We start from the raw sequence: 27555 nt of genomic DNA, 5'->3' as shown, positions 1-27555 counted from the left end.
AACACCTGCTGCCACACTCCACCACCACCACCACCACCACCACCTGCTGCTAAACTTCACCACCATAACCACCACCTGCTGCTAAACTCCACCACCACCACCACCTGCTGCCCCACTCCACCACCATAACCACCACCTGCTGCCATACTCCACCAAAATAACCACCACCTGCTGCCACACTCCACCACGTTAACCACCACCTGATGCCACACTCCACCACCATAACCACCACCTGCTGCCACACTCCATCACCACCACCACCACCACCTGCTGCCTCACTCCACCACCATAACCACCACCTGCTGCCACACACCACCACCACCACCTGCTGCCACACGCCACCACAACCACCACCACCTGCTACCACACTCCACCACCATAACCACAACCTTCTGCCACACTCCACCACCATAGCCACCACCTGCTGCCACACCCCACCACCACCACCACCTGCTGCCCCACTCCACCACCATAACCACCACCTGCTGCTATACTCCACCACAATAACCACCACCTGCTGCCACACTCCACATCGTTAACCACCACCTGATGCCACACTCCATCACCATAACCACAACCTTCTGCCACACTCCACCACCATAACCATCACCTGCTGCCACACTCCACCACCAAAACCACCACCTGCTGCCTCACTCCACTACCATAACCACCACCTGCTGCCACACTCCACCACCATAACCACCACCTGCTGCAAAACTCCACCACCATAACCACCACCTGCTACCACACTCCACCACCATAATCACCACCTGCTTCCACACTCCACCACTGTAACCACCACCTGCTGTCACACTCCACCATCATAACCACCACCTGCTGCCACATTCCACCACCTGCTACCACACTCCACCACCATAACCACCACCTGCGGCCACACTCCACCACCATAACCACCACCTGCTGCCACACTTCACCACCATAGCCACCACTTGCAGCCACACTCCACCACCATAACCACCACCTGCTGCCACACTCCACCACCAAAACCACCACCTGCTGCCACACTCCATCACCACCACCACCACCACCTGCTGCCACACTCCACCACCATTACCACCACCTGCTGCCACACTCCACCACCACCACCTGCTGCCACACTCCACCACCACCACCTGCTAACACACACCACCACCATCCCCACAACCTGCTGCCACACTCCACCAGCATAACCAACACCTGCTGCCACACTCAACCACCACCACCACCACCTGCTGCCCCACTCCCCTACCATAACCACCACCTGCTCCTAAACTCAACCACCATAACCACCACCTGCTGCTTCGCTCCACCACCATAACCACCACCTGCTGCCACATTCCACCACCTGCTGCCACACTCCACCACCATAACCACCACCTGCGGCCACACTCCACCACCATAACCACCACCTGCTGCCACACTCCACTACCATAACCACCACCTGCAGCCATACTCCACCACTATAGCCACCCCTTGCAGCCACACTCCACCACCATAACCACCACCTGCTGCCACACTCCACCACCATAACCACCACCTGCTGCCAGACTCGACCACCATAGCCACCCCTTGCAGCCACACTCCACCACCATAACCACCACCTGCTGCCACACTCCACCACCATAACCACCACCTGCTGCCACACTCCACCACCATAACCACCACCTGCTGCCACACTCCACCACCATAACCACCACCTGCTGCCACACTTCACCACCATAGCCACCACTTGCAGCCACACTCCACCACCATAACCACCACCTGCTGCCACACTCCACCACCATAACCATCACCTGCTGCCACACCCCACCACCATAACCACCACCTGCTGCTAAACTCCACCACCATAACCACCACCTGCAGCCACACTCCACCACCATAACCACCAACTGCTGCCACACTCCACCACCATAACCACAACCTGCTGCCATACTCCACCAAAATAACCACCACCTGCTGCCACACTCCACCACGTTAACCACCACCTGATGCCACACTCCACCACCATAAGCACCACTTGCTGCTACACGCCACCACAACCACCACCACCTGCTACCACACTCCACCACCATAACCACAACCTGCTGCCACACTCCACCACCATAGCCACCACCTGCTGCCACACCCCACCACCACCACCACCTGCTGCCCCACTCCACCACCATAACCACCACCTGCTGCTATACTCCACCACAATAACCACCACCTGCTGCCACACTCCACCACGTTAACCACCACCTGATGCCACACTCCACCACAATAACCACAACCTGCTGCCACACTCCACCACCATAACCACCACCTGCTGCCACCCTCCACCACCAAAACCACCACCTGCTGCCTCACTCCACTACCATAACCACCACCTGCTGCCACACTCCACCACCATAACCACCACCTGCTGCAAAACTCCACCACCATAACCACCACCTGCTACCACACTCCACCACCATAATCACCACCTGCTTCCACACTCCACCACTGTAACCACCACCTGCTGTCCCACTCCACCACCATAACCACCACCTGCTGCCACATTCCACCACCTGCTGCCACACTCCACCACCATAACCACCACCTGCGGCCACACTCCACCACCATAACCACCACCTGCTGCCACACTTCACCACCATAGCCACCACTTGCAGCCACACTCCACTACCATAACCACCACCTGCTGCCACACTCCACCACCAAAACCACCACCTGCTGCCACACTCCATCACCACCACCACCACCACCTGCTGCCACACTCCACCAACATTACCACCACCTGCTGCCACACTCCACCACCACCACCTGCTGCCACACTCCACCACCACCACCTGCTAACACACACCACCACCATCCCCACAACCTGCTGCCACACTCCACCAGCATAACCAACACCTGCTGCCACACTCAACCACCACCACCACCACCTGCTGCCCCACTCCCCCACCATAACCACCACCTGCTCCTAAACTCAACCACCATAACCACCACCTACTGCTTCACTCCACCACCATAACCACCACCTGCTGCCACATTCCACCACCTGCTGCCACACTCCACCACCATAACCACCACCTGCGGCCACACTCCACCACCATAACCACCACCTGCTGCCACACTCCACTACCATAACCACCACCTGCAGCCATACTCCACCACTATAGCCACCCCTTGCAGCCACACTCCACCACCATAACCACCACCTGCTGCCACACTCCACCACCATAACCACCACCTGCTGCCACACTCCACCACCATAACCACCACCTGCTGCCACACTTCACCACCATAGCCACCACTTGCAGCCACACTCCACCACCATAACCACCACCTGCTGCCACACTCCGCCACCATAACCACCACCTGCAGCCACACTCCACCACCATAACCACCAACTGCTGCCACACTCCACCACCATAACCACCACCTGCTGCAAAGCCCCCCACCATCACCACCATCTGCTGCTAAACTCCACCACCATACCCACCACCTGCTGCCACACTCCACCACCAAAACCACCACCTGCTGCCACACTCCATCACCACCACCACCTGCTGCCACACTCCACCACCATAACCACCACCTGCTGCCACACTCCACCACCACCACCTGCTGCCACACTCCACCACCACCACCTGCTGCCACACTCCACCACCACCACCTGCTAACACACACCACCACCATAACCACAACCTGCTGCCACACTCCACCAGCATAACCAACACCTGCTGCCACACTCCACCACCACCACCACCACGTGCTGCCCCACTCCCCCACCATAACCACTACCTGTTGCTAAACTCCACCACTATAACCACCACCTGCTGCTTCACTCCACCACCATAACCACCACCTGCTGCCACACTCCACCACCACCACATGCTGCCACACGCCACCACCACCATCACCACCTGCTACCACACTCCACCACCATAACCACAACCTGCTGCCACACTCCACCACCATAACCACCACCTGCTGCCACACTCCACCACCACCACCTGCTGCCCCACTCCTCCACCATAACCACCGCCTGCTGCCATACTCCACCACAATAACCACCACCTGCTGCCACACTCCACCACGTTAACCACCACCTGCTGCCACACTCCACCACCACCACCTGCTGCCACACGCCACCACCACCACCACCACCACCTGCTACCACACTCCACCACCATAACCACAACCTGCTGCCACACTCCACCACCATAACCACCACCTGCTGCCATACTCCACCACAATAACCACCACCTGCTGCCACACTCCATCACTACCACCACCACCTCCTGCTGCCACACTCCACCACCATAACTACCACCTGCTGCTACACTCCACCACCACCACCTGCTGCCACACACCAACACCACCACCACCACCTGCTACCACACTCCACCACCATAACCACAACCTGCTGCCACACTCAACCACCATAACCAACACTTCCTGCCACACTCCACCACCACCACCTGCTGCCCCACTCCACCACCATAACCACCACATGCTGCCACACTCCACCACCATAACCACCACATGCTGCCAAACTCCACCACCAAAACTACCACCTGCTACCACACTCCACCACCATAACCACCACCTGTTGCCGCACTCCACCACCATAACCACCATCTGCTGCCAGACTCAACCACCATAACCACCACCTGCTGCCGCACTCCACCACCATAACCACCATCTGCTGCCACACTCAACCATCATAACCACCACCTGCTGCCACACTCCACCACTATAACCACCACCTGCTGCCACACTCCACCACCATAAGCACCACCTGCTGCCACACTCCCCTAGTATAAACACCACCTGCTGCCACACTCCTTCACCAAAACCACCACCTGCTGCCACACTCCACCACCAAAACCACCACCTGCTGCCACACTCCACCACCATAACCACCACCTGCTGCCACACTCCACCACCATAACCACCACCTGCTGCAACACTTCACCACCATAACCACCACCTGCTTCCACACTCCACCACCTGCTGCCACACTCCACCACAATAAAAACCACCTGCTTCCACACTCCACCACCTGCTGCCACACTCCACCACCTGCTGCCACACTCCACCACAATAACCACCCCCTGCGGCCACACTCCACCACCATAACCACCACCTGCTGCCACACTCCACCACCATAACTACCACCTGCTGCCACACTCCACCACCATAACCACCACCTGCAGCCATACTCCACCACTATAACACTCAGTAGGTGGTGTAGCTCTGCTACTAAGAGAAGGTTGGAGTTTCGACGAGATTGTAATTCAGAACTGTGAAGGTTTCAGTGACTACATATCAGGCACCATATCAACTGGAGGACAGAAAATTATAGTAGTAGTCATATATAACCCCCCACCAAATGACAGAAGACCCAGACAGGAATATGATAGAAACAACTTGGCCACCATCAATATAATAGAGATAGCAGCTTCTGTGGCTAGCAGGAACGGATCCAGACTTCTAATCATGGGAGACTTCAATCATGGGAAGATAGATTGGGGGAACAGAGACCCACATGGGGTGCCCAGACACATGGAGAGCTAAGCTACTGGATGTGGCAACAAGAAACTTTCTAAGTCAACACATGAAGGGACCAACAAGAATGAGAGGAGGGGATGAACCAGCCTTGCTTGATCTGATATTTACCCTAAATGAGTCGGATATAAGGGAAGTTAAGTTTGAAGCCCCCTTGGGAATGAGTGATCATAGTGTATTGAGCTTTGAGTACCTGGTTGAGCTGGGAATTATCACCCCCAAAAAAGAACTGGGAACCAAAGGGCTGGCGTACCGAAAGGGAAACTATGAGGAAATGAATAAATTCCTATGGGATATACATTGTGACACAGAACTCGGAACCAAGTCCGTACAGGACATGATGGACTATGTCACCCAAAAATGTCAGGAGGCTGTAAGCAGGTTTGTCCCAGCCAGACAGGAAACAACAGAGAAGCAAAGGAAGAATCGGTGGTTTAATAAGGAATGTATGAAAGCAAAGGAGCAGAACAAAAGGGCATGGAGGAACTTCCGTAATAACAGAACACCAGAAAGTAGAGAGAGATACCAGAGAACCAGGAACGAGTATGTCAGTATGAGAAGAGCAGCTGAGAAAAGGTATGAAAATGATATAGCTAATAAAGCCATGACCGAACCCAAGCTACAACACAGTCACATCAGGAGGAAGACAACAGTGAAGGAACAGGTGATGAAACTGAGGGTGGGCGAGGAAAGGTACACAGAGAATGACAAAGAGGTGTGTGAAGAACTCAACAAAAGGTTCCAGGAGGTCTTTACAATAGAACAGGGAGATGTCGCGGCGCTAGAAGAGGTGGCAGCAAACCAGGTGACCTTGGATAGGTTCGAAATTACAAGAGATGAGGTCAAGAAGCACCTATTGGAGCTGGATGTGAGAAAAGCTGTTGGGCCGGATGGAATCTCGCCATGGGTCTTGAAAGAGTGTGCAGGACACTCTGCTGCCACACTCCACCACCATAACCACCACCTGCTGCCACACTCCACCACCATAATCACCACCTGCTGCCACACTCCACCACCATAACCACCACCTGCTGCCACACTCCACCACCATAACCACCACATGCTGCCACACTCCACCACCATAATCACCACCTAGCTGCTGCCAAACCCCACCACCATAACCACCACCTGCGGCCACACTCCACTACCATAACCACCACCTGCTGCCACACTCCACCACCATAACCACCACCTGCTGCCACACTCCACCACCATAACCACCACCTGCTGCCACACTCCACCACCATAACCACCACCTGCTGCCACACTCCACCACCATAACCACCACATGCTGCCACACTCCACCACCAACACCATCCGCTACCACACTCCACCACCATAACCACCACCTGCTGCCACACTCCACCACATTAACCACCACCTGCTGCCACACTCCACCACCATAACCACTACCTGCGCCCTCACTCCACCACCATAACTACCACCTGCTGCCACACTCCACCACCATAACCAAAACCTGCTGCCACACTCCACCACCATAGCCACCAACTGCAGCCACTCTCCACCAACAAAACCACCACCTGCTGCCTCACTCCACCACCATAACCACCACCTGCTGCCGCTCTTCACCACCATAACCACCATCTGCTGCCACACTCCACCACCATAAACACCACCTGCTGCCACACTCCACCACCATAACCACCACCTGCTGCCACACTCCACCACCATAACCACCACCTACTGCCACACTCCACCACCATAACCTCCACTTGCAGCCACTCTCCACCATCATAACCACCACCTGCTGCCACACTCCACTACCATAACCACCACCTGCTGCCACACTCCACCACCATAACCACCACCTGCTGCCACACCCCACTACCATAACCACCACCTGCTGCCACACCCCACCACCATAACCACCACCTGCTGCCAAACTCCACCACCAAAACCACCACCTGCTGCCACACTCCACCACCATAACCACCACCTGCTGCCACACTCCACCACCATAATCACCACCTGCTGCCACACTCCACCACTGTAACTACCACCTGCTGCCACACTCCACCACCATAACCACCACCTGCTGCCACATTCCACCACCATAACCACCACCTGCTGCCACACTCCACCACCATAACCACCACCTGCTGCCACACCCCACCACCATAACCACCACCTGCTGCCACACCCCACCACCATAACCACCACCTGCTGCCAAACTCCACCACCAAAACCACCACCTGCTGCTACACTCCACCACCATAACCACCACCTCCTGCCACACTCCACCACCATAATCACCACCTGCTGCCACACTCCACCACTGTAACTACCACCTGCTGCCACACTCCACCACCATAACCACCACCTGCTGCCACACTCCACCAAAATAACCACCACATGCTGCCACACTCCACCACCACCACCATCCGCTACCACACTCCAACACCAAAACCACCACTTGCTGCCTCACTGCACCACCATAACCACCACCTGCTGCCTCACTCCACCACCATAACCACCACCTGCTGCCGCTCTTCACCACCATAACCACCATCTGCTGCCACACTCCATTACCATAAACACCACCTGCTGCCACACTCCACCACCATAACCACCAACTGCTGCCACACTCCACCACCATAAACACCACCTGCGGCCACACTCCCCCACCATAATCACGACCTGCTGCCACTCTCCTCCACCATAAACACCACCTGCTGCCACACTCCACCACCATAACCACCACCTGCTGCCAAACTCAATTTCCTTAACCACCAACTGGTTCCACACTCCACCAATATAACCACCACCTGCTGCAAAACCCCACCACCATAACCACCACCTGCTGCAAAACTCCACCACCATACCCACCAGCTGCTGCCACACTCCACACCATAACCACCACCTGCTGCCACTCTCCACTACTATAACTACCACCTGCTGCCACACTCCAGCGCCACCACCTGCTGCCACACTCCACCACCACCACCTGCTACCACACTCCACCACCATAACCACAACCTGATGCCACACTCCACTACCATAACCAACACCTGCTGCCACACTCCACCACCACCTGCTGCCACACTCCACCACCACCTGCTGCCCCACTCCACCACCATAACCACCACCTGCTGCTAAACTCCACCACCATAACCACCACCTGCTGCTAAACTCCACTATAACCACCACCTGCTGCCCCACTCCACCACCATAACCACCACCTGCTGCCATACTCCACCACAATAACCACCACCTGCTGCCACACTCCACCACGTTAACCACCACCTGATGCCACACTCCACCACCATAACCACCACCTGCTGCCACACTCCACCACCACTACCACCACCTGCTGCCACACTCCACCACAATAACCACCACCTGCTGCCACACTCCACCACCACCACTACCACCACCTGCTGCCACAATCCATTTCCTTAACTACCACCTGCTGCCACACTCCACCACCATAACCACCACCTGCTGCCACACTCCACCACCACTACCACCACCTGCTGCCACACTTCACCACCATAACCACCACCTGCCGCCACACTCCATTACCATAACCACCACCTACTGCCACACTCCACCACCACCACTACCACCACCTGCTGCCACACTCCACCACAATAACCACCACCTGCTGCCACACTCCACCACCATAACCACCACCTGCTGCCACACTCCACCACCATAACCACCACACTCCTTTACCATAACCACCACCTGCAGCCACACTCCACCACCACCTGCTGCCACGCTCCACCACCACCACCTCCACGATCGCTACCACACTCCACAACCATAACCACCACCTGCGGCCACACTCCACCACCATAACCACCACCTGCTGACACACTCCACCTCCACCACCTGTTGCCACACTCCATCACCATAAGCACCACCAGCTGCCCCACTCCACCACCATGACCACCACCTGCTGCTGCACTCCACCATGATAACCACCACCTGCTGCCACATTCCACCACCAAAACCACCACCTGTTTCACACTCCACCACCTGCGGCCACACTCCACCACCATAACCACCACTTGCTGCCACACTCCACCACCATAACCACCACTTGCTGCCACACTCCATCACCATAACCACCACCTGCTGCCACACTCCACCACCATAACCACCACCTGCTGTCACACTCCACCACCATATCCACCACATGCTGCCAAACTTCACCACCAAAACCACTACCTGCTGCCACACTCCATCACTACCACTACCACCTTCTGCTGCCACACTCCACCACCATAACCACCACCTGCTGCTACACTCCACCACCACCACCTGCTGCCACACACCAACACCACCACCACCACCTGCTACCACACTCCACCACCATAACCACAACCTGCTGCCACACTCCACCACCATTACCACCACCTGCTGCTACACTCCACAACCACCACCTGCTGCCACACACCAACACCACCACCACCACCTGCTGCCACACTCCACCACCATAATCACCACCTGCTGCCACACTCCACCACTGTAACTACCACCTGCTCCCACACTCCACCACCATAACCACCACCTGCTGCCACACTCCACCACCATAACCACTACCTGCTGCCACACTCCACCACCATAACCACCACCTGCTGCCACACCCCACCACCATAACCACCACCTGCTGCCACACCCCACCACCATAACCACCACCTGCTGCCAAACTCCACCACCAAAACCACCACCTGCTGCCACACTCCACCACCATAACCACCACCTGCTGCCACACTCCACCACCATAATCACCACCTGCTGCCACTCTCCACCACTGTAACTACCACCTGCTGCCACACTCCACCACCATAACCACCACCTGCTGCCACACTCCACCACCATAACCACCACCTGCTGCCACACTCCACCACAATAACCACCACCTGCTGCTACACTCCACCAAAATAACCACCACTTGCTGCCACACTCCACCACCACCACCATCCGCTACCACACTCCACCACCAAAACCACCACTTGCTTCCTCACTGCACCACCATAACCACCACCTGCTGCCTCACTCCACCACCGTAACCACCAACTGCTGCCACACTCCATTACCATAAACACCACCTGCTGCCACACTCCACCACCATAACCACCAACTGCTGCCACACTCCACCACCATAAACACCACCTGCTGCCACACTCCCCCACCATAATAACCACCTGCTGCCACATCCACCACCATAAACACCACCTGCTGCCACACTCCACCACCATAACCACCACCTGCTGCCAAACTCAATTTCCTTAACCACCAACTGGTTCCACACTCCACCACCATAACCACCACCTGCTGCAAAACCCCACCACCATAACCACTACCTGCTGCAAAACTCCACCTCCATACCCACCACCTGCTGCCACACTCCACACCATAACCACCACCTGCTGCCACTCTCCACTACTATAACCACCACCTGCTGCCACACTCCAGCGCCACCACCTGCTGCCACACTCCACCACCACCACCTGCTACCACACTCCACCACCATAACCACAACCTGATGCCACACTCCACTACCATAACCAACACCTGCTGCCACACTCCACCACCACTACCACCACCACCTGCTGCCCCACTCCACCACCATAACCACCACCTGCTGCTAAACTCCACCACCATAACCACCACCTGCTGCTAAACTCCACCATAACCACCACCTGCTGCCCCACTCCATCACCATAACCACCACCTGCTGCCATACTCCACCACAATAACCACCACCTGCTGCCACACTCCACCACGTTAACCACCACCTGATGCCACACTCCACCACCATAACCACCACCTGCTGCCACACTCCACCACCACTACCACCACCTGCTGCCACACTCCACCACAATAAACACCACCTGCTGCCACACTCCACCACCACCACTACCACCACCTGCTGCCACAATCCATTTCCTTAACTACCACCTGCTGCCACACTCCACCACCATAACCACTACCTGCTGCCACACTCCACCACCACTACCACCACCTGCTGCCACACTTCACCACTATAACCACCACCTGCCGCCACACTCCATTACCATAACCACCACCTACTGCCACACTCCACCACCACCACTACCACCACCTGCTGCCACACTCCACCACAATAACCACCACCTGCTGCCACACTCTACCACCATAACCACCACCTGCTGCCACACTCCACCACCATATCCACCACATGCTGCCAAACTCCACCACCAAAACCACTACCTGCTGCCACACTCCATCACTACCATTACCACCTCCTGCTGCCACACTCCACCACCATAACCACCACCTGCTGCTACACTCCACCACCACCACCTGCTGCCACACACCAACACCACCACCACCACCTGCTACCACACTCCACCACCATAACCACAACCTGCTGCCACACTCCACCACCATAACCACCACCTGCTGCTACACTCCACAACCACCACCTGCTGCCACACACCAACACCACCACCACCACCTGCTGCCACACTCCACCACCAAAACTACCACCTGCTACAACACTCCACCACCATAACCACCACCTGCTGCCGCACTCCACCACCATAACCACCATCTGCTGCCACACTCAACCACCATAACCACCACCTGCTGCCACACTCCACCACCATAACCACCACCTGCTGCCACACTCCATTTCCTTGACCACCACCTGCTGCCGCACTCCACCACCATAACCACCATCTGCTGCCACACTCAACCACCAGAACCACCACCTGCTGCCACACTCCACCACCATAACCACCACCTGCTGCCACACTTCACCACCTGCTGCCACACTCCACCACCATAACCACCACCTGCTGCAACACTCCACCACCTGCTGCCACACTCCACCACCATAACCACCACCTGCGGCCACACTCCACCACCATAACCACCACCTGCTGCCACACTCCACTACCATAACCACCACCTGCAGCCATACTCCACCACCATAACCACCACCTGCTGCCACACTCCACCACCATAACCACCACCTGCTGCCACAATCCACCACCTTCTGCCACACTCTACCACCATAACCACCACCTGCTGCAACACTCCACCACCATAACCACCACCTGCTGCCACACTCGACCACCATAGCCACCACTTGCAGCCACACTCCACCACCATAACCACAACCTGCTGCCGCACTCCACCACCATAACCACCACCTGCTGCCACACTCCACCACCATAACCACCACCTGCTGCCACGCTCCACCACCACCACCTGCTTCCACACTCCACCACCACCACTACCGCCTGCTACCACACTCCACCACCATAACCACAACCTGCTGCCACACTCCACCACCATAACCACCACCTGCTGCCACACTCCACCACCTGCTGCCACACTCCACCACCTGCTGCCACACTCCACCACCAAAACCACCACCTGCTGCCACACTCCACCACCATAACCACTATCTGCTGTCACACTCCACCACCATAACCACCACCTGCTGCCACACTCCACCACCAAAACCACCATCTGCAGCCATACTCCACCACCATAACCACCACCTGCTGACACACTCCACCTCCACCACCTGCTGCCTTACTCCATCACCATAACCACCATCTGTTGCCACACTCCACTACTATAACACCCACCTGCTGCCACACTCCACCATAACCACCACCTGCTGCCACACTCCACCACCATAACCACTACCTGCTGCCACACTCCACCACCATAACCACCACCTGCTGCCACACTCGACCACCATAGCTACCACTTGCAGCCACACTTCACCACCATAACCACCACCTGCTGCCACACTCTACCACCATAACCACCACCTGCTGCCACACTCCACCACCTTCTGCCACACTCTACCACCATAACCACCACCTGCTGCCACACTCCACTACCATAACCACCACCTTCTGCCACACTCCACCACCATAACCACCACCTGCTGACACACTCCAACTCCACCACCTGCTGCCACACTTCATCACCATAACCACCATCTGGTGCCACACTCCACCACCATAACCATCACCTGCTGCCACACTCCACCACCACCACCTGTTTCCACACTCCACCACCATAACCACCACCTGCTGCCACACTCCACCACCATAACCACCACCTGCTGCCACACTCCACCACCATAACCATCACCTGCTGCCACACTCCACCACCACCACCTGCTGCCACACTCCACCACCATAACCACCTCCTGCTGCCACACTCCACCACCATAACCACTACCTGCTGCCACACTCCACCACCATAACCACCACCTGCGGCCACACTACATCATCACCACCTGCTGCCACACTCCATCACCATAACCACCTCCTGCTGCCACACTCCACCACCATAACCACCTCCTGCTGCCACACTCCACCACCATAACCACCTCCTGCTGCCACACTCCACCACCATAACCCCCACCTGCTGCCACACTCCACCACCATAACCACCACTTGCAGCCACACTCCACCACCATAACCACAACGTGCTGCCGCTCTCCACCACCATAACCACCACCTGCTGCCATACTCCACCACCATAACCACCACCTGCTGCCATACTCTACCACAATAACCACCACCTGCTGCCACACTCCACCACCATAACCACCACCTGCTGCCTCACTCCACCACCACCACCACCTGCGGCCCACTCCACCACCATAACCACCACCTGCTGCCACACTTCACCACAATAACCACCATCTGCTGCCACACTCCACCACCATAACCACCACCTGCTTCCACACTCCACCACAATAACTACCACCTGCTGCCACATTCCTCCACCATAACCACCACCTGCAGCACACTCTACCACCAAAACTACCACCTGCTGCCACACTCCACCACCATAACCACCACCTGCTGCCGCACTCCACCACCATAACCACCATCTGCTGCCACACTCAACCACCATAACCACCATCTGCTGCCACACTCCACCACCAAAACCACCACTTGCTGCCACACTCCACCACAATAACAACCACCTGCTGCCACACTCCACCACCATAACCACCACCACCACCAAGTTGGTGGTGGTGGGATATGGCAGTTGGTAGTTGTGGGGTGTGGCAGTTAGTAGTGGTGGTGGGGTGTGGAAGTTGGTGTGGTGGGATGAGGCAGTTGGTGGTTGTGGGGTGTGGCAGTTAGTAGTGGTGGTGGGGTGTGGCAGTTGGTGGTTGTGGGGTGTGGCAGTTAGTAGTGGTGGTGGGGTGTGGCAGTTGGTGGTAGTGGTGGGGTGTGGCAGTTGGTGGTGGTGGTCGGGTGTGGCAGTTGGTGGTGGTGGTAGGGTGTGGCAGTTGGTGGTGGTGGGGTGTGGCAGTTGGTGGTGGTTGGATGTGGCAGTTGGTGGTGTTGGGGTGTGGCAGTTGGTGGTGGTGGTGGTGGTGGGGTGAGGCAGTTGGTGGTCGTTGGGTGTGGCAGTTGGTGGTGGTGGTGGTAGTGGGGTGAGGCAGTTGGTGGTCGTTGGGTGTGGCAGTTGGTGGTGGTCGGGTGTGGCCGTTGGTGGTGGTGTTGGGGTGTGGCAGTTGGTGGTGGTGGTCGGGTGTGGCCGTTGGTGGTGGTGTTGGGGTGTGGCAGTTGGTGGTGGTGGTAGGGTGTGGCAGTTGGTGGTGGTGGTAGGGTGTGGCAGTTGGTGGTGGTGGTAGGGTGTGGCAGTTGGTGGTGGTGGGGTGTGGCAGTTGGTGGTGGTTGGATGTGGCAGTTGGTGGTGTTGGGGTGTGGCAGTTGGTGGTGGTGGTGGGGTGTGGCAGTTGGTGGTGGTGGGGTGTGTCAGGTGGTGGTAGTGGGATGTGGCAGTTGGTGGTGGTGGGGTGTGGCAGTTGGTGGTGGTGTTGGGGTGTGGCAGTTGGTGGTGGTGGTAGGGTGTGGCAGTTGGTGGTGGTTGAGTGTGGCAGCTGGTGGTGGTTGAGTGTGGCGTTGGTGGTGGTGTTAGAGTGTTACGGCCCTCTCGGGTCGCAACTGGGTTCTTTCTCTGATGTTGTTAGAGGTAGGGTATCCGGCCCCAAGCTAGTAGTGGCTTTCAAGGGATGTGATCCGTAACGCAAGTAAATTAAAGGGGAAGGGAAATAAAGGCAAAAACTTAATAATATAATTGTCACCATCACCATAAATACTATATAAAAGATTACACGGGGGGGGGGGGGGGTATAAACACTATAATATACAACGTAGTCTTCCTCTGAAGACTCTGGACGTTCACGGTGCTCAACGGTGCTAAACTCTTGGTCCTCTTGTGGCCTCACGACGAATCCTTCGATTCTCTTGAGTCTACCCTGGCCACAGGCCAGCCAGATCACAGTTCCACTGGGGGCACCGTCGTGGAGGCCGTCAACCACAAGTCCAGCAGGTAGCTGGCAGGTTCCAATCAGCAACGCTGGTTAGGCCACTCCACGACCGATACTAAGGTCGCGAACCCTAGTCAGGAGCCTCGTGTGATCCCACAGACCACTCTCCTCACTACAACGCCCCAGTGGTTAAGCGTCTCCACCAGTCAGTCCCGGGTACGACAATCCCTCAACTGCCACGTCACAGGCAGGGTAACACCACAGTGTTCATCCGGGGGGCGACTCACAGCTGCTGCAGCAAACACTTGGAGACAAGACGGCTGCTTCGGGTAGACTGATCCACCTTCCATTACAGCAGTCCCAGGTCGACTCTGTAATCAGACACGTCATCAGTAATAGGGACACTCTAGGGCACCTCACTTACAGGCTTAGACACAAACGTCCGACGTATCCACTCCATAGATGGCGTTGCTGTCTAAGCCCCACCTCCCCAGAGGTCAGCAGCGGCTGTGTTATGAGCCGATCAGGACGGGAAACTAGCCCTTGTGGCCAGTATATCTCATCCTCACTCGATGGCGTCGTCCATTTGGAGGGGGTTTCGGGAGCTGACCCACAGATGGCGTGGTCGTCACTGCTCCGTGCTCGGACGCTGGGCTCGGGTCCGTAACATAGAGTGTGGCAGTTGGTGGTGGTGGTGGGGTGTGGCAGCTGGTGGTGGTGGTGGTGGGGTGTGGCAGTTGGTGGTGGTTTTGGGGTGAGGCAGTTGGTGGTGGTTGGGTGTGGCAGCTGGTAGTAGTGGTGGTGTGTGGCAGTTGGTGGTGGTGTTAGTGGGATATGGCAGTTGGTGGTGGTGTTAGTGGGATATGGCAGTTGGTGGTGGTGTTGGGGTGTGGCAGTTGGTGATGGTGGTGGGGTGTGGACAGTTGGTGGTGGTTGGCTGTGGCAGTTGGTGGTGGTGGGGTGTGGCAGTTGGTGGTGGTGGGATGTGGCAGTTAGTGGTGGTGGTGGGGTGTGGCAGTTGGTGGTGGTGGTGGGGTGTGGCAGTTGGTGGTAGTAGTGGTGGTGGTGGTGGGATATGGCAGTTGGTGGTGGTGTTGGGGTGTGGCAGTTGGTGATGGTGGTGGGGTGTGGCAGTTGGTGGTGGTTGGCTGTGGCAGTTGGTGGTGGTGGGGTGTGGCAGTTGGTGGTGGTGGGATGTGGCAGTTAGTGGTGGTGGTGGGGTGTGGCAGTTGGTGGTGGTGGTGGGGTGTGGCAGTTGGTGGTAGTAGTGGTGGTGGTGGTGGGATATGGCAGTTGGTGGTGGTGTTGGGGTGTGGCAGTTGGTGATGGTGGTGGGGTGTGGCAGTTGGTGGTGGGGTTGGGGTGTGGCAGTTGGTGGTGGTGGTGGGGTGTGGCAGATGGTGGTGGTGAGGGGTGGCAGTTGGTGGTGGTGGGATGTGGCAGTTGGTAGTGGTGGTGGGGTGTGGCAGTTGGTGGTGGTGGGGTTTGGCAGTTGGTGGTGGTAGTGGGGTGTGGCAGTTGGTGGTGGTGGGATGTGGCAGTTGGTGGTTGTGGGGTGTGGCAGTTAGTGGTAGTGGTGGGGTGTGGCAGTTGATGGTAGTGGTGGTGGTGGTGGTGGGATGTGGCAGTTGGTGGTGGTGGAGTGTGGCAGTTGGTGGTGGTGGTGGGGTGTGGCAGTTGGTGGTGGTGGTGGGGTGTGGCAGTTGGTGGTCGAGGTTGTGGTGTTGGATGGTGGGATATGGCAGTTGGGGGTGGTGGTGGGGTGTGGCAGTTGGTGGTGGTGGTGGGGTGAGGCAGTTGGTGGTGGTCGGGTGTGGCCGTTGGTGGTGGTGTTGGGGTGTGGCAGTTGGTGGTGGTGGTAGGGTTTGGCAGTTGGTGGTGGTGGGGTGTGGCAGTTGGTGGTGGTGGGATGTGGCAGTTGGTGGTGGTGGTGGGGTGTGGCAGTTGGTGGTAGTGGTGGTGGTGGTGGTGGGATGTGGCAGTTGGTGGTGGTTGGGGTGTGGCTTTTGGTGGTGGTGGTGGGGTGTGGTAGTAGGTGGTGGTGGTGGGGTGTGGCAGTTGGTGGTGGTAGTAGGATATGGCAGTAGGTGGTTGTTGGGTAAGGCGGTTGGTGGTGGTGGTGGGGTGTGGCAATTAGTGGTAGTGGTGATGGTGGTGGGATGTGGTAGTTAGTGTTGGTGGGGTGTGGCAATTAGTGGTAGTGGTGATGGTGGTGGGGTGTGGCAGTTGGTGGTGGTGGGATGTGGATGTTGGTGGTGGTAGGGTGTGGCAATTAGTGGTGGTGGTGGGGAGTGGCAGTTGATGGTGGTGGTGGTGGGGTGTGACAGTTGGTGGTGGTGGTGGGGAGTGGCAGTTGGTGGTTGTGGTGGTGGTGGTGGTGGGGTGTGGCAGTTGGTGGTGGTGGAGTGTGGCAGTTTGTGGTGGTGGTGGGGTGTGGCAGTTTGTGGTGGTGGTGGGGTGTGGCAGTTAGTGGTGGTGGTGGGGTGTGGCAGTTGATGGTAGTGGTGGTGGTGGTGGTGGGGTGTGGCAGTTGGAGGTGGTGGAGTGTGGCAGTTTGTGGTGGTGGTGGGGTGTGACAGTTGGTGGTGGTGGTGGGGAGTGGCAGTTGGTGGTTGTGGTGGTGGTGGTGGTGGGGTGTGGCAGTTGGTGGTGGTGGAGTGTGGCAGTTTGTGGTGGTGGTGGGGTGTGGCAGTTGGTGGTAGTAGTGGTGGTGGTGGGATATGGCACTTAGTGGTGGTGTTGGGGTGTGGCAGTTGGTGATGGTGGTGGGGTGTGGCAATTGGTGGTGGTTGGGTGTAGCAGTTGGTGGTGGTGGGATGTGGCAGTTGGTGGTGGTGGTGGGGTGTGGCAGTTGGTGGTGGAGGTGGGATGTGGCAGTTGGTAGTGGAGTGTGGCAGTTGGTGGTGGTGGGGTGTGCAGTTGGTGGTGATGGGATATGGCAGTTAGCGGTGGTGGGGTGTGGCGGTTGGTGGTGGTGGTGGGGTGTGGCAATTAGTGGTAGTGGTGGTGATGGTGGGGTATGGCAGTTGGTGGTGGTGGGATGTGGTTGTTGGTGGTGGTAGTGGTGGTGGTGTGGGATGTGGCAGTCGGTGGAGGTGGCGCGACGTGGCAGTTGGTTGTGGTGGTGGGATGTGGCCGTTGAAGGTGGTGAGGGTGGTGGAATGTGGCAGGTGGTAGTGGTGAGGTGTGGCTATTAGTGGTGGTGGTGGGGTGTGGCAGTTGGTGGTGGTGGTGGGGTGAGGCAGTTGGTGGTCGTTGGGTGTGGCAGTTGGTGGTGTCGGGTGTGGCCGTTGGTGGTGGTGTTGGGGTGCGGCAGTTGGTGGTGGTGGGGTGTGGCAGTTGGTGGTGGTGGTGGGGTGTGGCAGTTGGTGGTAGTGGGATGTGGCAGTTGGTGGTGGTGGGGTTCGACAGTTGGTGGTGGTAGTGGGGTGTGGCAGTTGGTGGTGGTGGTGGGGTGTGGCAGTTGGTGGTAGTGGTGGTGGTGGTGGGATGTGGCAGTTGGTGGTAATGGAAGGTGGCAATTGGAGGTGGTGGTTGTGGTGGGATGTGGCAGTTGGGGGTGGTTGGGTGTGGCAGTTGGTGGTGGTGGTGGGGTGTGGCTGTTGGTGGTGGTGGTGGGGTGTGGCAGTTGGTGGTGGTGGGGTGTGGCAGTTGGTGGTGGTTGGGTGTGGCCGTTGGTGGTGGTGGTGGGGTGTGGCAGTTGGTGGTGGTGGGGTGTGGCAGTTGGTGGTGGTTGGGTGTGGCAGTTGGTGGTGGTGGGGTGTGGCAGTTGGTGGTAGTGGGGTGTGGCAGTTTTTTTTTTTTTTTTTTTTTTTTTATTTTTACATGCAAGCATGCGTAGAACGTACAAGAAAAACAGAACAAATATAACATAGAACAAAGTACAAAGCACACATATGTACAAGGACAAAGGAACAAATCAATAGAAGGCCAGCCAGAAGGGCTGACCACAAGAAAATGCATATACAAACAATACACAATTAGTAACACAGTGTAAAACAAACATAAGGGAAAACCCCAGGACAAAATGCACACAAAGCAAGCCTGCTAACACCTCAAATACATACAGAGAGGCGAGAAACATACAAGAATAAGGACAATAACAATAAAGAAAACAGATCCGCCATAACAACGGAAGGCAAAACAGAAAGAGCACACGCCAACAGCCAGAAGGGCACACAATATGACAAACAAGTGCACACGACATCCATAACCGAACACACTAACGCATAGGATCCGCACACACCCCCACGAGCCATACAAAAAAAAAAAAAAAAAACAAACCGGAGCACGCAGGAACCGGGAAACAATACCCACCCCACCCACCCACATACACACCCCACAACCAGCAACACAAAATACATAGAAATCACTTGCGAGGAACCTCGTAAGAAATGTACTTCTCCGGGAACTGCTCACGAGGATATTTCGACTTGTAAGCTTCCCAGACGAGATCTTCAAGGTCGGTAGGGTTTTTGATCCCCCGCGCTCGAGCGGGTATCATAAACTCGGGAACATCTATATCTGGCGGCATCGGCCAAAGCCTAAGGTCACTGACGCAAGTCGCATAACGAGGCTGGGGAGCGCCAACCACGCCCTTCGAGGAAGCAGATGACACCGGAGAAGCGGACGAGGGACGCCGAGCCTGCCACGCCTTCGCCATCGGAGCAGGTGTCGGACGCTGAGACGACAGCACTTCCACGGATACCGCAGGAGACACGGAAGGGACTGCAGGAAACGGAAGAGGCGGCAAGACCGCTGCCGAGGAAACGGGTAACGAGGAAGGGGCCACAGAACATCCAGAGCGAGCATCCTTTCTCAACATCACCACCAGGCTACCCCGCTCACCACCAACTACAGCAGGGGGAACCACCGCCCACGAAGAACCGGAGCCATCCGACGCAGGACCCTCGGACACCGGACCAGAGGTTGAGGCCGAAACGCCGGCACCGGCATCCTCAGGCAAGTGTACCTCCGCCACCACCGTAGTGTGCACCACATCCGGAGCCACGCCACCGTCAACGGAAGGACGACACTCGTCGAAGTCGCCAACATCAGCCCACACAGAAGAACGCCGGGAACGCTTAGGCTCGGGCCGCACATCATCAGACCCGGAGGCAGACTCAGCGACCCGCGCAGCACCAACCGAGCGAACCGACGCACGCCGCAGCACGGCAGCCTCCTCAACCACACGGGGCACCAGGCCAGGCACAGGAGGGAATTCCGGATCCACCTCAGCTCCCAGCACAGCCGGGACAGACGGCGAGGGTGCAGGGACCGGGACAGACACAGCAGAGGAAGAACTGGAAGACGAGGGGACCGAGCAAACGGCAGGCGGAAGAGGCTCAGGGGACACCAGCTGGAGCACTAGGCGAGGACCCAACCTCCGGAGGAGACGCGGCAACAACAGGGGGCGCAACAGGCGGAGCAACAGCTGCTACAGAGGGCACCTCCTCAGCCGAAGAGACGTCCATACCCACCGAATCATCCCCCACAGGAAGGGGCGGGAAATCCTCCTCACTGAAGAGGTTCACTGGTGCAACAGGAGGCGCAGAACAGTCAGCAGCCTGATGGCCCAAAAGACCACAACGATAACACGTCCGCGGCTGACGGGCGTAAAACACCCGAACGTTGAACCCCATAAGGCGCACAGAGGACGGAATATCCGCCCGGAGTCTCATGCCCAGGGTGCGAATGTTAGACCTCACACCCTTAAGAGGACTAGAAGACACCACGTTCACTCTCACACTAACAACTGCGCCAAACCGCCCGAAATACCGCCGTAGCAGAGCCTCTGGAAACTCCAAGGGAGCCCCATGCACACTGATGTAAGTAAGTGCACCACTTCTATCCGAGAGGGTGACAGTGCCCGCACCATCCGGCAGGGGCAGTGTCCGCCCCTCGTATCGCCGGAGAAAATCGCGATACGCCGCCTCCTCTGCAAACTTCACAATGGCCCTACGGGCCGTTACCAACTCTACCCCATAAATCGCAAACACAGGGACAGAGAGCAGTTCACAAGCCAGGGCAATCTCCGGGTAACCAGCCCGCACAGAGAACCTAGTCCCACAGACTGAGCCCGGACGACTGGGGGTAGAGGGACCCCCATCGTAACGCCACGTCAGCACAGGCGAGCAGACACACACCCGCCCCCAACCGGCCGAAACGGGCAAACAACACCAAACTGCTGGAGCGCCGATTCAACACGTCCGCCCCGCACCGAAGCTAGGGCCAGACTTTGTGTGTGGCAGTTGGTGGTGGTGGTGGAGGTGGTGGTGGGATGTGGCAGTTGTTGGTGGTGTTGGGTTGTGGCAGTTGGTAGTGGTGGTGGGGTGTGGCAGATGACAATGGTGGGGTGTGGCAGTTGGTGGTGGTAGGATGTGGCAGTTGGTAGTGGTGGGGTGTGGCAGCTGGTGGAGGTGGTGGTGGGTTGTGGCAGTTGGTGGTGGTGGGATGTGGCAGTTGGTGGTTGAGGTGGGGTTTGGCAGTTGGTGGTGGTGGGATGTGGCAGTTGGTGGTTGTGGGGTGTGGCAGTTAGTGGTAGTGGTGGGGTGTGGCAGTTGATGGTAGTGGTGGTGGTGGTGGTGGGATGTGGCAGTTGGTGGTGGTGGAGTGTGGCAGTTGGTGGTGGTGGTGGGGTGTGGCAGTTGGTGGTGGTGGTGGGGTGTGGCAGTTGGTGGTCGAGGTTGTGGTGTTGGTGGTGGGATATGGCAAGTTGGGGGTGGTGGTGGGGTGTGGCAGTTGGTGGTGGTGGTGGGGTGAGGCAGTTGGTGGTGGTGGTGGGGAGTGGCAGTTGGTGGTTGTGGTGGTGGTGGTGGTGGGGTGTGGCAGTTGGTGGTGGTGGAGTGTGGCAGTTTGTGGTGGTGATGGGGTGTGGCAGTTGGTGGTAGTAGTGGTGGTGGTGGGATATGGCACTTAGTAGGTGGTGTTGGGGTGTGGCAGTTGGTGATGGTGGTGGGGTGTGGCAATTGGTGGTGGTTGGGTGTAGCAGTTGGTGGTGGTGGGATGTGGCAGTTGGTGGTGGTGGTGGGGTGTGGCAGTTGGTGGTGGAGGTGGGATGTGGCAGTTGGTAGTGGAGTGTGGCAGTTGGTGGTGGTGGGGTGTGCAGTTGGTGGTGATGGGATATGGCAGTTAGCGGTGGTGGGGTGTGGCGGTTGGTGGTGGTGGTGGGGTGTGGCAATTAGTGGTAGTGGTGGTGATGGTGGGGTATGGCAGTTGGTGGTGGTGGGATGTGGTTGTTGGTGGTGGTAGTGGTGGTGGTGGTGGGATGTGGCAGTCGGTGGAGGTGGCGCGACGTGGCAGTTGGATGTGGTGGTGGGATGTGGCCGTTGAAGGTGGTGAGGGTGGTGGAATGTGGCAGGTGGTAGTGGTGAGGTGTGGCTATTAGTGGTGGTGGTGGGGTGTGGCTATTAGTGGTGGTGGTGGGATGTGGCATTTAGAAGCTAGTTGGTGGTGGTGGAGTGTGGCAGTTGGTGTTGGTGGTGGGGTGTGGCAGATGGTGGTGGTGGTGGTGGTGGGATGTGGCAGTTGGTTGTGGTGGTGGTGGTGGGATGTGGCAGTTGGTGGTGGTGGTGGTGGGATGTGGCAATTGGTGGTGGTGGTGGGATGTGGCAGTTTGTTGTGGTGGTGGTGGTGCTAGGATGTGGCAGTTGGTGGTGGTGGTGGTGGGATGTGGCAGTTGTTGGTGGTGGTGGGGTGTGGCAGTTGGTGGTGGTGGTGGGGTGAGGCAGTTGGTGGTCGTTGGGTGTGGCAGTTGGTGGTGTCGGGTGTGGCCGTTGGTGGTGGTGTTGGGGTGCGGCAGTTGGTGGTGGTGGGGTGTGGCAGTTGGTGGTGGTGGGGTGTGGCAGTTGGTGGTAGTGGGATGTGGCAGTTGGTGGTGGTGGGGTTTGACAGTTGGTGGTGGTAGTGGGGTGTGGCAGTTGGTGGTGGTGGTGGGGTGTGGCAGTTGGTGGTAGTGGTGGTGGTGGTGGGATGTGGCAGTTGGTGGTAATGGAAGGTGGCAATTGGAGGTGGTGGTTGTGGTGGGATGTGGCAGTTGGGGGTGGTTGGGTGTGGCAGTTGGTGGTGGTGGTGGGGTGTGGCTGTTGGTGGTGGTGGTGGGGTGTGGCAGTTGGTGGTGGTGGGGTGTGGCAGTTGGTGGTGGTTGGGTGTGGCCGTTGGTGGTGGTGTTGGGGTGTGGCAGTTGTTGGTGGTGGTAGGGTGTGGCAGTTGGTGGTGGTGGGGTGTGGCAGTTGGTGGTGGTAGGATGTGGAATTGGTGGTAGTGGGGTGTGGCAGTTGGTGGTGGTGGTGGAGGTGGTGGTGGGATGTGGCAGTTGTTGGTGGTGTTGGGTTGTGGCAGTTGGTAGTGGTGGTGGGGTGTGGCAGATGACAATGGTGGGGTGTGGCAGTTGGTGGTGGTAGGATGTGGCAGTTGGTAGTGGTGGGGTGTGGCAGCTGGTGGAGGTGGTGGTGGGTTGTGGCAGTTGGTGGTGGTGGGATGTGGCAGTTGGTGGTGGTAGTGGGGTGTGGCAGTTGGTGGTGGTGGGATGTGGCAGTTGGTGGTTGTGGGGTATGGCAGTTAGTGGTAGTGGTGGGGTGTGGCAGTTGATGGTAGTGGTGGTGGTGGTGGTGGGATGTGGCAGTTGGTGGTGGTGGAGTGTGGCAGTTGGTGGTGGTGGTGGGGTGTGGCAGTTGGTGGTGGTGGTGGGGTGTGGCAGTTGGTGGTCGAGGTTGTGTTGTTGGTGGTGGGATATGGCAGTTGGGGGTGGTGGTGGGGTGTGGCAGTTGGTGGTGGTGGTGGGGTGAGGCAGTTGGTGGTGGTCGGGTGTGGCCGTTGGTGGTGGTGTTGGGGTGTGGCAGTTGGTGGTGGTGGTAGGGTTTGGCAGTTGGTGGTGGTGGGGTGTGGCAGTTGGTGGTGGTGGGATGTGGCAGTTGGTGGTGGTGGTGGGGTGTGGCAGTTGGTGGTAGTGGTGGTGGTGGTGGTGGGATGTGGCAGTTGGTGGTGGTTGGGGTGTGGCTTTTGGTGGTGGTGGTGGGGTGTGGTAGTAGGTGGTGGTGGTGGGGTGTGGCAGTTGGTGGTGGTAGTAGGATATGGCAGTAGGTGGTTGTTGGGTAAGGCGGTTGGTGGTGGTGGTGGGGTGTGGCAATTAGTGGTAGTGGTGATGGTGGTGGGATGTGGTAGTTAGTGTTGGTGGGGTGTGGCAATTAGTGGTAGTGGTGATGGTGGTGGGGTGTGGCAGTTGGTGGTGGTGGGATGTGGTTGTTGGTGGTGGTAGGGAGTGGCAATTAGTGGTGGTGGTGGGGAGTGGCAGTTGATGGTGGTGGTGGTGGGGTGTGACAGTTGGTGGTGGTGGTGGGGAGTGGCAGTTGGTGGTAGTGGTGGTGGTGGTGGTGGGGTGTGGCAGTTGGTGGTGGTGGAGTGTGGCAGTTTGTGGTGGTGGTGGGGTGTGACAGTTGGTGGTGGTGGTGGGGACTGGCAGTTGGTGGTTGTGGTGGTGGTGGTGGTGGTGGGGTGTGGCAGTTGGTGGTGGTGGAGTGTGGCAGTTTGTGGTGGTGGTGGGGTGTGGCAGTTGGTGGTAGTAGTGGTGGTGGTGGGATATGGCACTTAGTGGTGGTGTTGGGGTGTGGCAGTTGGTGATGGTGGTGGGGTGTGGCAATTGGTGGTGGTTGGGTGTAGCAGTTGGTGGTGGTGGGATGTGGCAGTTGGTGGTGGTGGTGGGGTGTGGCAGTTGGTGGTGGAGGTGGGATGTGGCAGTTGGTAGTGGAGTGTGGCAGTTGGTGGTGGTGGGGTGTGCAGTTGGTGGTGATGGGATATGGCAGTTAGCGGTGGTGGGGTGTGGCGGTTGGTGGTGGTGGTGGGGTGTGGCAATTAGTGGTAGTGGTGGTGATGGTGGGGTGTGGCAGTTGGTGGTGGTGGGATGTGGTTGTTGGTGGTGGTAGTGGTGGTGGTGGTGGGATGTGGCAGTCGGTGGAGGTGGCGCGACGTGGCAGTTGGTTGTGGTGGTGGGATGTGGCCGTTGAAGGTGGTGAGGGTGGTGGAATGTGGCAGGTGGTAGTGGTGAGGTATGGCTATTAGTGGTGGTGGTGGGGTGTGGCTATTAGTGGTGGTGGTGGGATGAGGCATTTAGAAGCTAGTTGGTGGTGGTGGAGTGTGGCAGTTGGTGTTGGTGGTGGGGTGTGGCAGATGGTGGTGGTGGTGGTGGTGGTGGGATGTGGCAGTTGGTTGTGGTGGTGGTGGTGGGATGTGGCAGTTGGTGGTGGTGGTGGTGGGATGTGGCAATTGGTGGTGGTGGTGGGATGTGGCAGTTTGTTGTGGTGGTGGTGGTGCTAGGATGTGGCAGTTGGTGGTGGTGGTGGTGGGATGTGGCAGTTGTTGGTGGTGGTGGGGTGTGGCAGTTGGTGGTGGTGGTGGGGTGAGGCAGTTGGTGGTCGTTGGGTGTGGCAGTTGGTGGTGTCGGGTGTGGCCGTTGGTGGTGGTGTTGGGGTGCGGCAGTTGGTGGTGCTGGGGTGTGGCAGTTGGTGGTGGTGGGGTGTGGCAGTTGGTGGTAGTGGGATGTGGCAGTTGGTGGTGGTGGGGTTTGACAGTTGGTGGTGGTAGTGGGGTGTGGCAGTTGGTGGTGGTGGTGGGGTGTGGCAGTTGGTGGTAGTGGTGGTGGTGGTGGGATGTGGCAGTTGGTGGTAATGGAAGGTGGCAATTGGAGGTGGTGGTTGTGGTGGGATGTGGCAGTTGGGGGTGGTTGGGTGTTTCAGTTGATGGTGGTGGTGGGGTGTGGCTGTTGGTGGTGGTGGTGGGGTGTGGCAGTTGGTGGTGGTGGGGTGTGGCAGTTGGTGGTGGTTGGGTGTGGCCGTTGGTGGTGGTGTTGGGGTGTGGCAGTTGTTGGTGGTGGTAGGGTGTGGCAGTTGGTGGTGGTGGGGTGTGGCAGTTGGTGGTGGTGGGATGTGGAATTGGTGGTAGTGGGGTGTGGCAGTTGGTGGTGGTAGTGGAGGTGGTGGTGGGATGTGGCAGTTGTTGGTGGTGTTGGGTTGTGGCAGTTGGTAGTGGTGGTGGGGTGTGGCAGATGACAATGGTGGGGTGTGGCAGTTGGTGGTGGTAGGATGTGGCAGTTGGTAGTGGTGGGGTGTGGCAGCTTGTGGAGGTGGTGGTGGGTTGTGGCAGTTGGTGGTGGTGGGATGTGGCAGTTGGTGGTTGAGGTGGGGTTTGGCAGTTGTTGGTGGTGGTGGTGGGATGTCGCAGTTGGATGTGGTTGTGGTAGTGGTGGGATGTGACAGTTGGTGAAGGTGGAGTGAGGCAATTGGTGGTGGTGGTGGAGTGTGGCAGTTGGTGGTGGTAGAAGGGTGTGGCAGTTGGTGGTGGTGGGATGTGGCAGTTCGTGGTGGTGGGGAGTGGCAGCTGGTGGTCGTGGTGGTGTGTGGCAGTTGGTGGTAGTGGTGGTGGTGGTGGTGGGATGTGGCAATTGGTGGTGGTGGAGTGTGGCAGTTAGTGATGGTGGTGGGGTGTGGCAGTTGGTGGTGGTGTTGGAGTGTGGCAGTTAGTGGTGGTGGTGGGGTGAGGCAGTTGGTGGTTGTTGGGTGTGGCAGCTGGTGGTGGTCGGGTGTGGCCGTTGGTATTCACCTAATTGTACTCACCTAATTGTGCTTGCGGGGGTTTAGCTTTGGCTCTTTGGTCCCGCCTCTCAACTGTCAATCAACTGGTGTACAGATTCCTGAGCCTACTGGGCTCTATCATATCTACATTTGAAACTGTGT

Source organism: Procambarus clarkii, chromosome 23 (genome assembly GCF_040958095.1).
Source record: "Procambarus clarkii isolate CNS0578487 chromosome 23, FALCON_Pclarkii_2.0, whole genome shotgun sequence".
NCBI lineage: Eukaryota > Metazoa > Arthropoda > Malacostraca > Decapoda > Cambaridae > Procambarus > Procambarus clarkii.
This window is presented reverse-complemented; position numbering follows the sequence as displayed.